We start from the raw sequence: 14,416 nt of genomic DNA, 5'->3' as shown, positions 1-14,416 counted from the left end.
AATATTAAGTAAAATTCAATTTCTCAGGTGCACTGGCTTCATGTCAGGTGCTCAGGATCCACCTGTGTCTAGTGGCCACCATGTTGAACAGCACAGATACAGCACAATTCCATCCTCAAGAAAGTTGTATTGGACAGGGGTGTGTGCATGCTCAGTCATGTCCAACTCTGCGACCCCATGGACTGTAGCCCACCAGGCTTCTTTGCCCATTGGACTTTCCAGGCAAGAAATACTGGAGTGGGTTGCCATTTCCTACTGCAGGGGATCTTCCCAACCCAAGAATCGAACCCCAGTCTCTTGCGTCTCCTGCACTGGCAGGTGGGTTCTTTACCACTGCACTACCTGGGAAGCTTCTATTGGAGAATACTGTTCTAAAAGACAGTTACTGTGTTCTGTTTGTCATTTTATCTCCTAAACTTGCAGCCTTTTTTATCTCGTTTGTCATCTGAACCCACAGAGCAAAACAATTATTTCAGTGACTATATTTTTCAATTGTCTCAACAATGATATATAACTAAAATTAGACTATATGTATAGGAAGGAAATTGATTCAATACATGTAAAGATGCCCAGGGTATTAAGGTTTAATTCTGGCACAAAATCCTCATGGAGAAAGCCTACAGTAGTTTATCACAGTGTTTGGCATGATATAAGTACTTCATAAACATCTGCTGAATGAGTGAGTGACATCTGGATACTCAGATGTTTTATTTATTTTCACCTGAATGTGTGGAGTCATGTAGGAGACATATCCTTAGCTCCCCCAAGAGCCTCTTCCCTAAAGGATACGGAGATGGATGATTTCCTTGCATCCACCCCAAAATAGTTGAATTGTGCTAACTACAATAGGTTGCCCATTATTTTACTTGCCTTTCTTGTTTGCACTGGCAAACAAAAGTAGGGAATTGAGCTCTTATTCAGTGAAGAACATCAAAGTGAAAATGATCAGTGTAGACACCAGATTTGAAAAACCCTCTTTTATGAGGGATTGGCCAAAATTCACTTAATATGTTAATGACTTCCTGAGCACCTACTTTATATATGCCAGACACTTTGTTAGGTTCTGAAGTCATAGAAGGTATCAAGATGGATACAATTCTTGAGTTCATAGTGAAACAACATATCTTTATTTCATTGTGCCCACAGCTGGAGTTCTTAGCTTTGACTGCGCATTGTTACTGCCAGGTGGAAAAATGCTGATACATAGGGCCTTCCTCAAAAGACTTTGATTTAATTGGGGTGGGGTGTAGCCTGGGAATTGGGAATTTTTTGTAAAACTCACTGGGTGATTTTAATACACAGCCTAAGTTGAAAACTATTAACTTTATGAGGACAAAATCTTCTCCATAAAGATTTTGTGTATATGTGTGTGTGTGTGTGTAATGTACATCCTTATATATAATGTATAAAATATACATTATATACATATGTATGTACATGTATGGGCTTCCATGGTGGCTCAGACAGTAAAGAATCTGCCTGCAATGTGGGAGACCTGGGTTCGATTCCTGGGTTGGGAAGATTCCTTGGAGGAGGGAAAGATCCCCTGAGTGAGCTCAGAGCTTAAAAGCTTTTGGTATTGATGACTAATAGCCTATTAGAACCCAAAAGAGAACTTTTAAGATCATCTAACATATCCTAATTTTACTTTTTATTCCTCAGAATAGAAACTCATACTTAAGAGTCAGTGGGTTGTCCAGGTCAATCAGTTCATGACTCAGATAAGACCTGACCCCAGGTCTCTGTCTCCAATACGGTGTTCTTTCTGCTACCCTAAGCTGTCTCCAGGAAATGGAAAATATAATTATCTTCAAATCAAGAGACAACCAACATCTACTCTGGTGATAATTTTTTAAAGTAGTAATTGAATTTAGACCAATTTTAATCCCATGTGCTCAAAATTTTCTGCTAATTAAATGTGAGCAATATACATTTATGTTGCTAGAGTGTAACTTTTTGAAAAATATACATTATATACATACGTATATACACGTATATGTATATATGCAATATATATCATACATAATCTATACTTATGTATATATAATGTATAAAGTATACATTATATACATTTGTATATACATGTATGGGCTTCCATGGTGACTCAGATGGTAAAGAATCTGCCTGCAATGTGGGAGACCTGGGTTCAATCCCTGGGTTGGGAAGATCCCCTGGAGAAGAGAAGGCTACCTACTATAGTATTCTTGCCTGAAAAATCTCATGGCAACCCACTCCAGTGTTCTTGCCTGGAGAATCCCAGGGACTGGGGAGCCTGGTGGGCTGCTGTCTATGGGGTCACACAGAGTCGGACATGACTGAAGCGACTTAGCAGTAGCAGCAGAGGAGCTTGGTGAGCTACAGTCCATGGAGTCACAAAGAGTTGGACATGATTGATTGACACTTTCATATACATGTATACTTATATATATAAAATATATATATATGTAATGTGTATGTGTATATATGTTGTTGTTGTTTAATCGCTTAGTTGTGTCCAACTCTTTGCAACCCCATAGACTGTATGTAGCCTGCCAGGCTCCTCTGTCATGGGATTATCCAGGCAAGAATACTGGAGTGGGTTACCATTTCCTCCTCCAAGTGATCTTCCTGACCCAGGGATCAAACCTATATACATATGCATACTATACACACACACACACACACACACACACACACACACACATATATATGTAATGAGATAGAGTTTAGTTTCCCAGGAGCCTTCACCACATTCTTACAAATTCAAAAATCAATAGACATGTTAAACTCCACGCATGACTAAGGACATTTTGCCTTTAAACTTGAACTACTAAAGAGCAGAAATGGGAATGGAGGAGAAATAAGTGTGTATTGTACTCCCACAATCTTTGTTCTCACCCACCTTATTACATGACATTCCATTCAGTTTAACATTTCACATATAGGTACAAGTTGCCAGTCTGTCCCCTTGAAAAAAGTTGACTTTGAAAAATAACTGCTATTTTAAAAAGTTACTTCTCTTGGCTACCACTCCCCACCCCCCACCCCCTATTTTTAGATTCTACTCATAGATCAAGAGATTTCAGGAGCCATACATCATCCAGTCCATTCTTCTTTGTCCATATAAGATCATATAGTGAAAATGTGCCTTTCCATTTTTTAACGCTCAAAATAAAACTCATGTCCATATACTTCCTTTGAGACACAGTTCAGTGTTTGAGAGCCTACACAGTTGGGAAATTCTGTTTCATTTCGATCCTGATCCCTCACGCTGCATTTTAATCCCATTTTCTCTTGTTCCCTGTGCAGAGAAAGGACAGCTGGTCTCCATTCTCTCTAAACCCAATCCCTTCAAGTCCTTAAGGACACCTACCTTCCAGCCTTCTCTTCTCTGAAATAAATACTAACAGTTCCCATCAGGAAAATGTCTCTCTTGTGCATATTCACTGCCATGCATATCACATACATTCATGTTCACTGTATAATTTCATAAATAAAACAAGCCAAGGCCAAGAGCAAAACAATCAAATGTATCATTGTTTTCATGAATGAAGTCACAGATCCAATAATAGATGCTGAATACTTAGTTGTGAATGGTAGCCTTCCAATAATTATGTGCCAAAATTATCATAATTTCTTTTAGAAAGTATTGGCAATCTGTTGCTTTTGGAGAAGGGAATTAAAAATTCAGTGATTAGGTTTCAATTTTCTTTATTCAAGTTCTCCCCATGTTCCACAATGGAATATTCCATTCAGCATTCCACAGCAGGAGCCACCATTGCTTTGACAAAAATAGATACAGTATTGGAACATTCAGTCAATGGAGTAATCCAATTGTCTGAACATTCTTTTCTGCTTTATCATTTACATTTTAATAAATCCCAGAATATGTCAAGCTGTAGCGAGTTGTACCAACTGTATCTAATAGCATGCAGTTACCAGATGCAAAGAGAAATCATACATGCAATGCATCCACATTTGGTTCATATATATTTTTAGATTTCTACATTTTAAACAGGGATACTCTTAAAAATAAAAAGTGGCTATTTAGCAAAATCTTTGTTATCAATATTCTGTTAGTATATTCAGCTTTCCTGAAGGAAGCTGTGGGGATGGGGTGCTCTATTTAATTGATGTAGCTGGCATCTGCAAATCCCAAAGATGACACTATATAGCGGGTAAAATGTGGAATGTTAAATTATCATGCTATGCCTGTTTCTTTGGCAGTTTACTGTCTCTCCATTCACGAGGCTCAGATGATCACATTTTAAAGTCATTTGACATCCCATGATGCCAAGATTCCAGGGAAATCAATCCTGAAAAGATTGTGTGTGCGCGATTATTATTAACCTGTTTGCGTAACTTACCCCATGAATGTATTGACTATCAACTGTTTTAACACTTTGAGAGATTTGTTGTCCTGGTTTGACAGAGTCCACTGAATTTTTCCAGCGTCACAGAGATGTAATGGTGGAGTGAGTCTCAGCATGTTGGGGGTCCCTAAGTGGTAGGTATGTACTTGGAGAAAGGAGGTGTTTTCAAGGATGAGACTATTCAGATTAGTCTCTATTAGCAAAAATCATGGGAAGCATGAGACTTAAACTTAGCTCTGCTTATCTCCTTTGTACCTAATTACCTAAATTATTTGTTAGCCCATCAGAAAACTCTCATTTTAGACTTCTACCCAAAAAAAAAAAACAAGATTATTTCCTGACATCAGGTATATCTGATTAGTGTTAAACTTGTAGTAGCCTGAAGGCCTACAAAGAACCATTTGTTTTTGATGATGCTTAGAGCAGAGTAAATGTTTACCAGGGAAACTGTGGGTAGCATACCACTGTCACTATATGGGGTCAAGTTCTGTGCTGAGGAGAGGATAGCTTACAGCAGTGGGATGGAGAAAACCAAAATGCACTGGCATTGCAGTGCACAAGTGAGGTCATCAGCATTTCTTAATTCCTAGATTTTTCTCTAATTTTTTCCACAGTGTGGTGATTGGTAGATTTAATGGAAAAGTATGACCTAGCCATTAGTAAAATGATCACAATATCCTGAAGGCCTCTTGAGAAGACCCTTTACAACTTCCTTGTTCACTTAGAGTACGATCAAACACTTGCTCTCCTAAAGTACTTCCATGATCATAGAATAATGAGTTATGGCTTTGTATAGCTTTCAATGACCTTGAATTAAGCAACTAATGATCTCAGCATCAGGGAGAATTTTAGGAGATATGTCAGACGGTGAAGGTCCAAAGGTATGATTGAAAGTTTAACTTCTGTGAATCAAAGGTTCTCTGTTCTAGATCTTACACTATTGATAATTATTTCCTTGAAAATTTCTGAAGTTGAGTTAGCTCTTCTGTAAAATGAGGAACATGGTAGTTGATGTGTTGTTACTTCATAAAGAAATCGGAAGTAAATACATTTAAATGTTTTACAAAGTCTCTGACTGCTTTTAACATTCTCTCTGTTTCTTTAACATTTGGCACTTCACTTATATTGTGTCTTGGTGTAGGTCTCTCTAGATTCATCTTGTTTGGACATCTCTGGGCTTCCTGAATCTGGATGTCTATTGACTTCCCCAGGTTAGGAAAACTTTCAGCCATTATTTCTTCAACAAGATGTCTGTCTCTTTCTCTCTCTCTTCTCCTTCTGGAACTCTAGTAACAGAAATATTAGTTTATTTCATGTTGTCCCATAAGCCCCATAAGTGATCTTCACTTTTTAAATTTTTGTTTTCTTTTTGCTGTTCTGATTGAGTGAGTTCTGCTGCCTTGTCTTCTAGCTAACCGATTCTTTTTTCTGCTTTGTCTAGTCTTGTTTTGAACCCCTCTTAGTGTATTTTTCAGTTTCGTTATCTTTCAGCTCTGTGACTTCTGTTTGGTACTCTTTTCTGTTTTCCATCTCTCTCTTGAAGTTCTCACATGTTCACCCATTCTTTTCCCCAGTTCGGTGAGCATCTTTATGACCTCTCGTTACAATTCTTTATCAGGTAAATTGCTTATCTCCATTTTATTAATTTTTACTGAAGTTTTATCTTGTTCTTTCATTTGGAACATATTCCTCTGTTTCTTCATTTTTTCTTGGCATTCTGTGTTGGTTCCTATATGGATGAAACAACCATCTCTCCTGGTCTTGGAGGAGTGGCCTTGTATAGGAGGTGAACCTTGTTATTCAACCCTGTCCCAGCTTTGTCATCTCTTAAATCTTTGTGCTTGTCCAAGCAGCCTATTATACTTTTAATATTTCCCAGTATTTGAGGATGTGCCAAAACCTGTCAGTATCTTTAAGGGGAGGATCTCAGCACCCAGATCTGGCTGGAAGCCAAACCCTCATACATCAGCGTTTAAAAGCTACAAATATATACAGCCTTGCTGAGATCACAAGTGTAATTCCTGCTGCTCAGTGCATTGGCAGTGTCTCCTAGGTGGCAGTCACAAAAATTGGGGCTGCAGACAAGTTTATAGGCATACCTTGGTGATATTGTGGGTTTGGTTCCAGACCACTGCAATAAAGCAAATATCACAAAAAAGTGAGTCACATGATCTTTTTTGTTAGTTTCTCAGTGAATATAAAAGTTGTGTTTCCCTATGCTGTGGTCTATTAAGTGTGCCATAGCATTCTATCTTAAAAAAAATCAACAACAATGTACATACCTTAATTAAAAATTAATGCTATTGGAAATATGGAGCTGATAAACTTGCTTGACTCAGGTTCCCACAAACTTTCAGCTTGTAAAAAAACACATTATCTGCAAAGTTCAATGAAGCAAAGTGCAATAAAACAAGGTATATTTGTGCAAACTCTTTTCTAGGAGGTACCAGTGAGCAAGAGAAAGGCAGAGAGGGAGACATCAAGATGATATCCTCAACCTATGTTCCTTGAGATCCTTGAGAATAGCTTTGTGTCCACTAGAAATGTGCCAGACTTGAAGTGTGCACCTCAAGCAGAAGCTTAAGGACAAGCCAAGAGACTTCCTTCCCAGAAAGACGGAGGTGTGCCTCAGTCTGCGGTCTACTCGGTGCCTTGCGTGTGGCAATCTGCCAAGAACTGTCTCTCCAATTGTCACAGTCCTGTGGGACCCAGGAATGCAAGTCCCTCTAGCCATAGAGCCAGGTGATCAAGATTACATATCATTGGCTTTTAACTACCCAAGTTAATAGAGAAGAGCAGGAAAGCAGATGTTATAGCAATATAGTTTTACAGGATGCACTATTATTATTTTAATTTTTTAAAATTTATTTTATTGAAGTATAATTGATTTACCATGTTGTATTTCTGGGGCTTCTCTACTCTAAAGTTTTTCGGTTATAGATATACATATATATATATCTATTTTTAATATTCTTTTCCATTAAGGTTTATCACAGGATATTGAATATAGATCCCTGTGCTATAGAGTAGAACCTTGTTTATCCACACTGTATATAATAGTTTGTATCTGCTAATCCCAAACTCTCAACCCATCCCCCCACCCCTTGGCAACCACAAGTCTGTTCTCTATGAGTCTGCTTCTGTTTCATAGATAAGTTCACTTGTGTCATATTTTAGATTCCACATATAAGTGATATCATATAGTATTTGTCTTTCTCATTCTGATCTCCTTCACTTAGTGTGATAATTTCTAGGTCCATCCATGTTGCTGCAAATGGCGTTATTTCAACAGAATGTATTTTTGATGTTTGTTTCAGCCAAATTTCCTTTTGGATTCTAAATCCACGGATTTTCAATGACAAAGAAGCCATAAAAGCCATCTAGTTTATCTTTTGTTTGAATTTTCTCTGCTACCTGTAATGGACCACTTCACTAATCAGCAATTCCATCTTTGGAGAACTCAGATAGTTTAAATATTTCTCCGTCATATCGAGTCACAAGAAGTTCTTCCATCATTCCTTGGATCATACGGTGTCAGTCTCATCTCTTGACCTATCAGTCCTACAGATATTTAAAAGAAGAAACCATGTTTCTTCCAGAGTCTACTTTTCCCTAGGCTACCTACACCTAGTACCTCCAAACTCTCCTTCTATGGCATATTTCAAATATTTCAATTATCCTCGTTAGTCTCCACACTTCAGCTTGTCTATCTGCCTTTTTTAATGTGCTACTTAGAATCGAGAGCGATTTTCTAGATGTGGACTGACAGCAGAAGGTGATGATAACTTTTAAAATGCTTCCTAAGTACTGAATTTCTATGCATAAAACCTCATATTAATCTTCTTGGCAACTGTTCAGCAGTATTGACCTAGATTGTCTTACTATTTATTAAAATACTTACGTCTAGTTTGTACATGCTCCTGTCAAACACCATTTTCCTCATCCTTAGATTCAGTCCATTATCCTATCTCCCTTTTTTGATCCTGATTAAGATATCTGATATATTAGATATTTCTCTGAGTCATCTTATTCACATACTTAACTCAAACTTGTCCAAAAGAGATCATAAGGCTTATCAAGTGACACGTTGAAGTTAGGATTTCAAATGTCAGTCCCTAAAACTTTAAGTCTAATAACTGTCAAAGAGGTGAAGTTAATCTGCAGGTTCTTTTGTTGTTTAGTTTGGTTTGGTCTCATACTTCCATTATTTTTGTCTTATTAATGACTCTTGCTGGGAAGCAGCCATCTAGATGAATGGTGAATGGTAAAGGGAAGTTATTTTCTTTAGGTAATTTTTACATAATTTTAAGTTTTCAAAAGAAGGAACATTTCATTTGGGAAGAATTGAGATCACTACTGCATATGTTGATATCTTAAATAACTGGATTTTCCTCTTTCCTCATATTACTTTTCTTTCCTGATCTTTTTGGGTTGGTTAATAACCCTCCCTGAAAGAGGAGGTCTATGGAATTTTCCAGGCAAGAATACTGGAGTGGGTTGCCATTTCCTACTCCAGGGTATCTTCCTGACCCAGGGATCGAACCCACATCTCTTGCGTATCCTGCATTGGTAGGTGGATTCTTTACACTAGTGCTACCTGAGAAGATACGGCAAAGGGAGTTGGAAATCTTTTGTCCACAGTATATAAGGCTATTAGTAGGTCCATATATCTTTGCACTTGGCTAGCCCACATAATAAAGTAAGAGTAAAAATGATTTTTTTTAAAAGAACTTTGATTCTTCTCTGTAGTAACAATTCTTTGAGGAGGAGAGGGAGTTACATAAGGTGAGTATGGTCTGGCATCTATTCAAGGGGTTTAGTTACAAAAGTGCCAGAAGATACTCATAATGAGGTATTTCAATTCAATTCAGATTGTTAAGATGAATTGAAATTCATGATAAAGCAGCTCCACAATCTGGCCCCAGAGGACAGAATTCATAGCAAGGCTCCAGTGTACTGTGCTATCTGATGGTAACGTTATCCAGAAACATTGAAAGTCCTCTTTTTATTCTTTCTCTTTCTCCTTCTGTGCTGAGATTTGGCACTTATTTCTCTGTACCTCATTTTCTTTTGCTCTTCGCTCTTTCTTTCCTTCCTTCCTTTTACTGTCCTTCTCTTTCCTTCTCCTCTCCCCTCTTTCTTTTCTTACTTTTTTTTTTTGTTGGCATTTCTTCTTCTCTCTCTCTCAGTCTCTCTCTTTTTATTTTACTAAATTTTGTTCCATTAAATATGAACTACTCAACAGCCATCACTACCTGAGTTTGGTGCGTGCATGTGGCTTTATATCTTATGCTACCTACTGTCCTCATAAGACTTTATCTTTTAATAAATCAATGTTAACATTTTATCTGAGGATAAAGCCACATGTAGTTATCAGGGTTCTGAACCTTCCTTGAAAGGAAAAAAAAAAAAGAAAGCCTTCCCTGGATTGTTTCTGTACTGTCTTTCCCCTTTGTGTTACTTCCTTACTTTCTTCTATAGCTCTCAAGTTTATTGGACAAGGGTTAAGAGTCAACATTTAAGAACACACACATCCTTTTTTTTTTCTGTTAACACTATTCATTTTATTATTCGCTTATGACTGCCACTCCTATACTCTAAGTGGTTCTTAAACTGCAGTGTGCATCAGAATGATCTTGGAGAACTGTTAAACCGTAGACTCCTGGGCCCGATCCTCAGAGTTTCTGATTCAACAGGTCTGAGATTAGAGACCTGGGATGGGCACTTAGAATTAAGTTCCTAAGTGATGCTGCTGCTATTGGTCTTGAGACCACACCCTGAGAACCACTGCTCTACTTCTAAACCTATTTCATTCTCTTCCCATCACTTCTTCAATGAGATAAATAACACTACTTCCTTTCATCTTCTTTAGTAACACATTTCCAGAACTTTCAATCATCAGGGTGGCTCTTGTTTGAACTATTTCCAAATCTATATTTTGCTGAAGGTTTGAAACTGAATACAAGACTGTAGCTAATTCTGACATAATAAAAATAATATTATATCCCTAGGATGTATATCTCCCAAAGGGTAAGAGCAATATTTTCTTATCTATTATCTTGTCTGCATAATATCCGTATGATACGTCTCATTTTGGTAAGAAGAGATATTGGGCAGTTACCACAAAGATATGCAGGAAAAGACTTGAACTCAGGTTTCTAGATTCCTAGTTCACAGTTCCATTTGAATTCTTAAAGGATTTATTTAACTTCTAAAATGTGAAGTCCAGTTCATCTCATTGAATTAAGGTGAACTGCTCTAATCTATTAATATACTGTCAAAAAATAGAAAGTTGCTTAATTTTGAGTAAAAGATACCATCAGCTATTCAGATACAAAATAAGCATTATTTAAAGAATTCCACTCCAGCAATATGAAAATTTAAAACTCATTTACTTGAAACTTTGTTTCTGTGATCACAAATATTGGCTTTTACTATGATCCCACTTTTGGTTTTCATTTAACTGAACATATTAATTTTGGTGTAGTTTACCCCCAGTTTTTTCCTACCGTAGTAAACTAGTCTTCCACCTGATTCTACAAATTGATTTTGACATTATTTGATTTTTATAGTCTTAACTGTTCTACATGATAATCAGAAATTTCTACATTTGCCATTTACCTGGCTTTATGGCCTACATGTTTCCAAAAATGCAAGCGAGAAAGAGAGGTTAGAGGGAAAGCAGTTTTCTCAGCATGTTGTTGTTGTTCATTCGCTAAGTCCTATCCAGCTCTTTGTGACCCCATGGGTTGCAGCACGCCAGCTTCCTCTGTCCTCTACCATCTCCCTGATTTTGCTCAAATTCATGTCCATTGAGTCGGTGATGCTATCTGACCATCTCATCCTCTGCCACCTTCTTATCCTTTTGCCTTCAATCTTTCCCAACATCAGGGTGTTTTCCAGTAGGTTGGCTCTTCGCATCAGGTGGAAAGTAACATATCAATGTTATTATTTATCATCATCTTAAAGTTTTTAGTTCCTTATATCCCATGGTCCTCTCTCAGCTTTTTTCATATCCTGTTCTGTTCTCCCATCATAGCAAATAAAATGAAGTGTCTGACATTTTATGAAACAATAAAGCTGGATTAAATGGGTTTTTAAGGGTCCTATAGTTTGCCCCAAACCATTGTTGCTACAGGGAAAGCCTCCAACTGTTTGACTGACACACAAATTGCCATCAGCAAGATATTAGAAGGAATCTCATTTATTACCACCAAAGAAATAAATAATGCCATGGACTGAGTGTCTTTCATCCAGATTAGACTAACCAAATCAATTCAGATCATTAGAATACATTATATCCAATTATATATAAATCTGCCTTGTAAATAACCACTTACCTGCTTGCCCAGAGCAATATAATGCTCTATACTAAATCAACAGTTAAAATTATAGAATCAACTGGTAAAATATTTTAATGCGTTGTTACATATTTTGTACTTAATTCATTCAGTAAACATTAACTGAGGACCTACTACATCTTGGGAATACAGCAATGAATAATAGATGATTCTAGTCCTCAAGTCCTCAAAGTGCTTACCTAGTAAAGGGAAATAGATATGTAAAAAAGAAAAATGATTGTCCTCTTGCTCTAAATTGCATTCAATCCCAGAAAACTAATGGGAGTTTCTTTATGATTTGTGCATAGGGAAAAAATGATGAAGAGACTGGTGAAAATATCTAGAGAAAACTAAAAAATGAGAATTTGCATAAAGGTTCAGGTTCAGCACCTTCCAATGACCTTCTCTAGCAAATGCAGGTTTTAAGTTAAGCAAAACATAAGGAGGAAGTGAGTGTGTGCAGGAGTGGTAAACATTGTATGCTGAAGTCAGGTAGCAATGACTTTTGGATTATCTAGAATGTTGTGATTCTATTCTGTCTGTTCTAATGGATAATTAAATGCATTAAAAACATTTTCAGGGGAATGACTAGCAAAGGATATACATGTTCATTCTTCAAATTATGTCTCTATCCCTGAGACAGTCCATTTACTTAGGTAATAATATGTTCTTTCATTTATTTATATCAAGATGGTTTGACTGACCCACCTTCAACTGAAAGATGCACAAAGATGCACATGGATCCACCTACACTTTCTTTAAACAATTGTCCCATCTCCTTTAAACAGTGACCCTTGCCAGCTGGACCTGGACAGGCCTGAGATCACAGCACAAGTGCATGTGGACGAATGTTTGTGGGGTGAAAATCGAAACTGGTTTATTTAGGGATTTGAATTTGTGACCTCATGAGTGCTGATTGTCCAAACCAGCTGATTGTAGAATCCTGTAAGGAGTGAGATTATCTTCTTGGTTTTAATTTTTTCATAGCTTCTTTAAAAAGGCACAACCCTAACACAACACATTGAGATGACATGCTGATTTTGAGACCACCAAGGTGGGTCACCAAGGCCTTCTTCAGACCTTTAAAAGGAAAGAGGTTCTGCAATCTGTGGGTGTCAAGTCCATTAACATGTTCAGCCAAGGGACCCTGGAAAAGAAATAACAACCCTCTTAGAAGGAGTGCTGAGAAAAATTTTTAGAAGTGGTGTTTGAACCCTAAAAGAGAGCCATAGAAAAAAATCATTTTTCCCCAAAGTCACTCATTTTCCCCTTCTTAAGCATAGTGTGTTTCCATTTTCAGGCTTCTCATCATTTTGCATTCTCCAGAATTTCTTTGCAATGATTATAGTCCTATTATTAGCTAATAACCATGAGTAAGTAATTCTCTTTTTCAACTGATTTTTTTGTTGTTACTGCTTATAAAGTTCTGTTATCAAGAACTTCTAAGTTTTGTTATCGGGCTCTGAAAACTGGCATTTCTTATGTCTGTGACCAGTTTGGGACCAGGCATTGCTGAGCTTTGATTGGCCAGTCTGCTTATGGTCTGACTGCCCATCAGTAATGCTCTTTCACAAAAGCATGGGGTGAGGTCATCATGCTTACAGTGAGGAAGTTTTGCATGCTTGTTATTTTGTATGTAGCTCATAATCACCTTTTACTTACATCTGGTGAAATATGTACCTCTGTGAATTCCATGGATACTAAAGAGCAAAGGCACCAAGTCTGTGCACGTTTTTGTTTTGATTGTGTAAGCGTTGCAAGTGTCCTGTGAAAACAGTGACTTTGTGTTAGGCCAGGAGCGGTGTTTTGGGAGCCAGTACAGGCACTTGAACAATCAAGATTCTGGCCAAGGCTCACTTGTGAAGCTGGATGGAACTTTCTCCAGCATGATCCCTGTGCCTAACTCTATCACCTGTTTCCTCCCTTTAGGGTCTCAGGCTCAACTCTGTGTGCCTATTAGAAAATAACCGATAGATTCATGCTTCTTTAAGGTATTATTTAAAAAGGGGGGTTCCTTCCATGGGTATTAATGAAGGACTTAACAGCTCAGAGAATACTTTCATCACAGACTTTTCTGATGCCATAGCAGACTTGCAGGGTGAATAGGGGAACCCAGGATAATCACTTTTATTCATGCTTCTTGATACCACTTGCCTGGGCAAAACTGTGAAGCAGACAAAGCTTATCTTTTGTACCCACACCTTCTCCTTTTCATATTTATTTTGCTTATAGGACTCTGAACAGTCAGTTTCTTCCACCTGACTTCAAATCCAAAGTCACTGAAGTTTAAATGGTGATGCCCCAGAGACAAGCTTTCTCTTTCCCATTAAGCATCTCATTGTTGTGTCAGCAGGACTAGAAAAGCTCACTTGATCCACATGGAGTGGAGTGGGGGAGGAGGAATGGAAAATATGTTACTTTTTTCGGCACATCCATGGTATCTCTGTTCTGTATCCTAAAAAGTTCACTGTGGATATTGAATAGTGAATGCAGTGTCTTAGAGTTTTTGATGTACCTTCTCCCTCTGCTATTTCAGTTCTTGAGAATTTTGACCACTGGTTTGGACCTTAGAAGTCATCTATACAAATTCACCTGCCTTCCCAACTTTTCCAAGTGTAACCTACAGCCATAATCTTTCTTTTCATAAGCTCAACTGAGAGCATGTTTACAAATAAATGGCCAGCCAGAGACAGAGGCACAGAAAGACAGAACCAATCCCCTACA

At 37.6% G+C, this 14,416-nt stretch overlaps 1 protein-coding gene across 3 annotated transcripts in view; it reads left to right on the top strand.

Moving 5' to 3' along the window:
- The window catches only part of LOC145526208 (uncharacterized), a 418,885-nt gene that overhangs the window by 340,536 nt on the left and 63,933 nt on the right, over nt 1-14,416 (top strand). The window lies entirely within an intron of this gene.

The sequence above is a fragment of the Giraffa tippelskirchi genome, chromosome 11 (assembly GCF_054371585.1).
Source record: "Giraffa tippelskirchi isolate mGirTip1 chromosome 11, T2T-mGirTip1v1.2.pri, whole genome shotgun sequence".
Lineage (NCBI taxonomy): Eukaryota > Metazoa > Chordata > Mammalia > Artiodactyla > Giraffidae > Giraffa > Giraffa tippelskirchi.
Note: the sequence above shows the minus strand (reverse complement) of the source record. Positions and strands in the feature narration are given on the sequence as shown.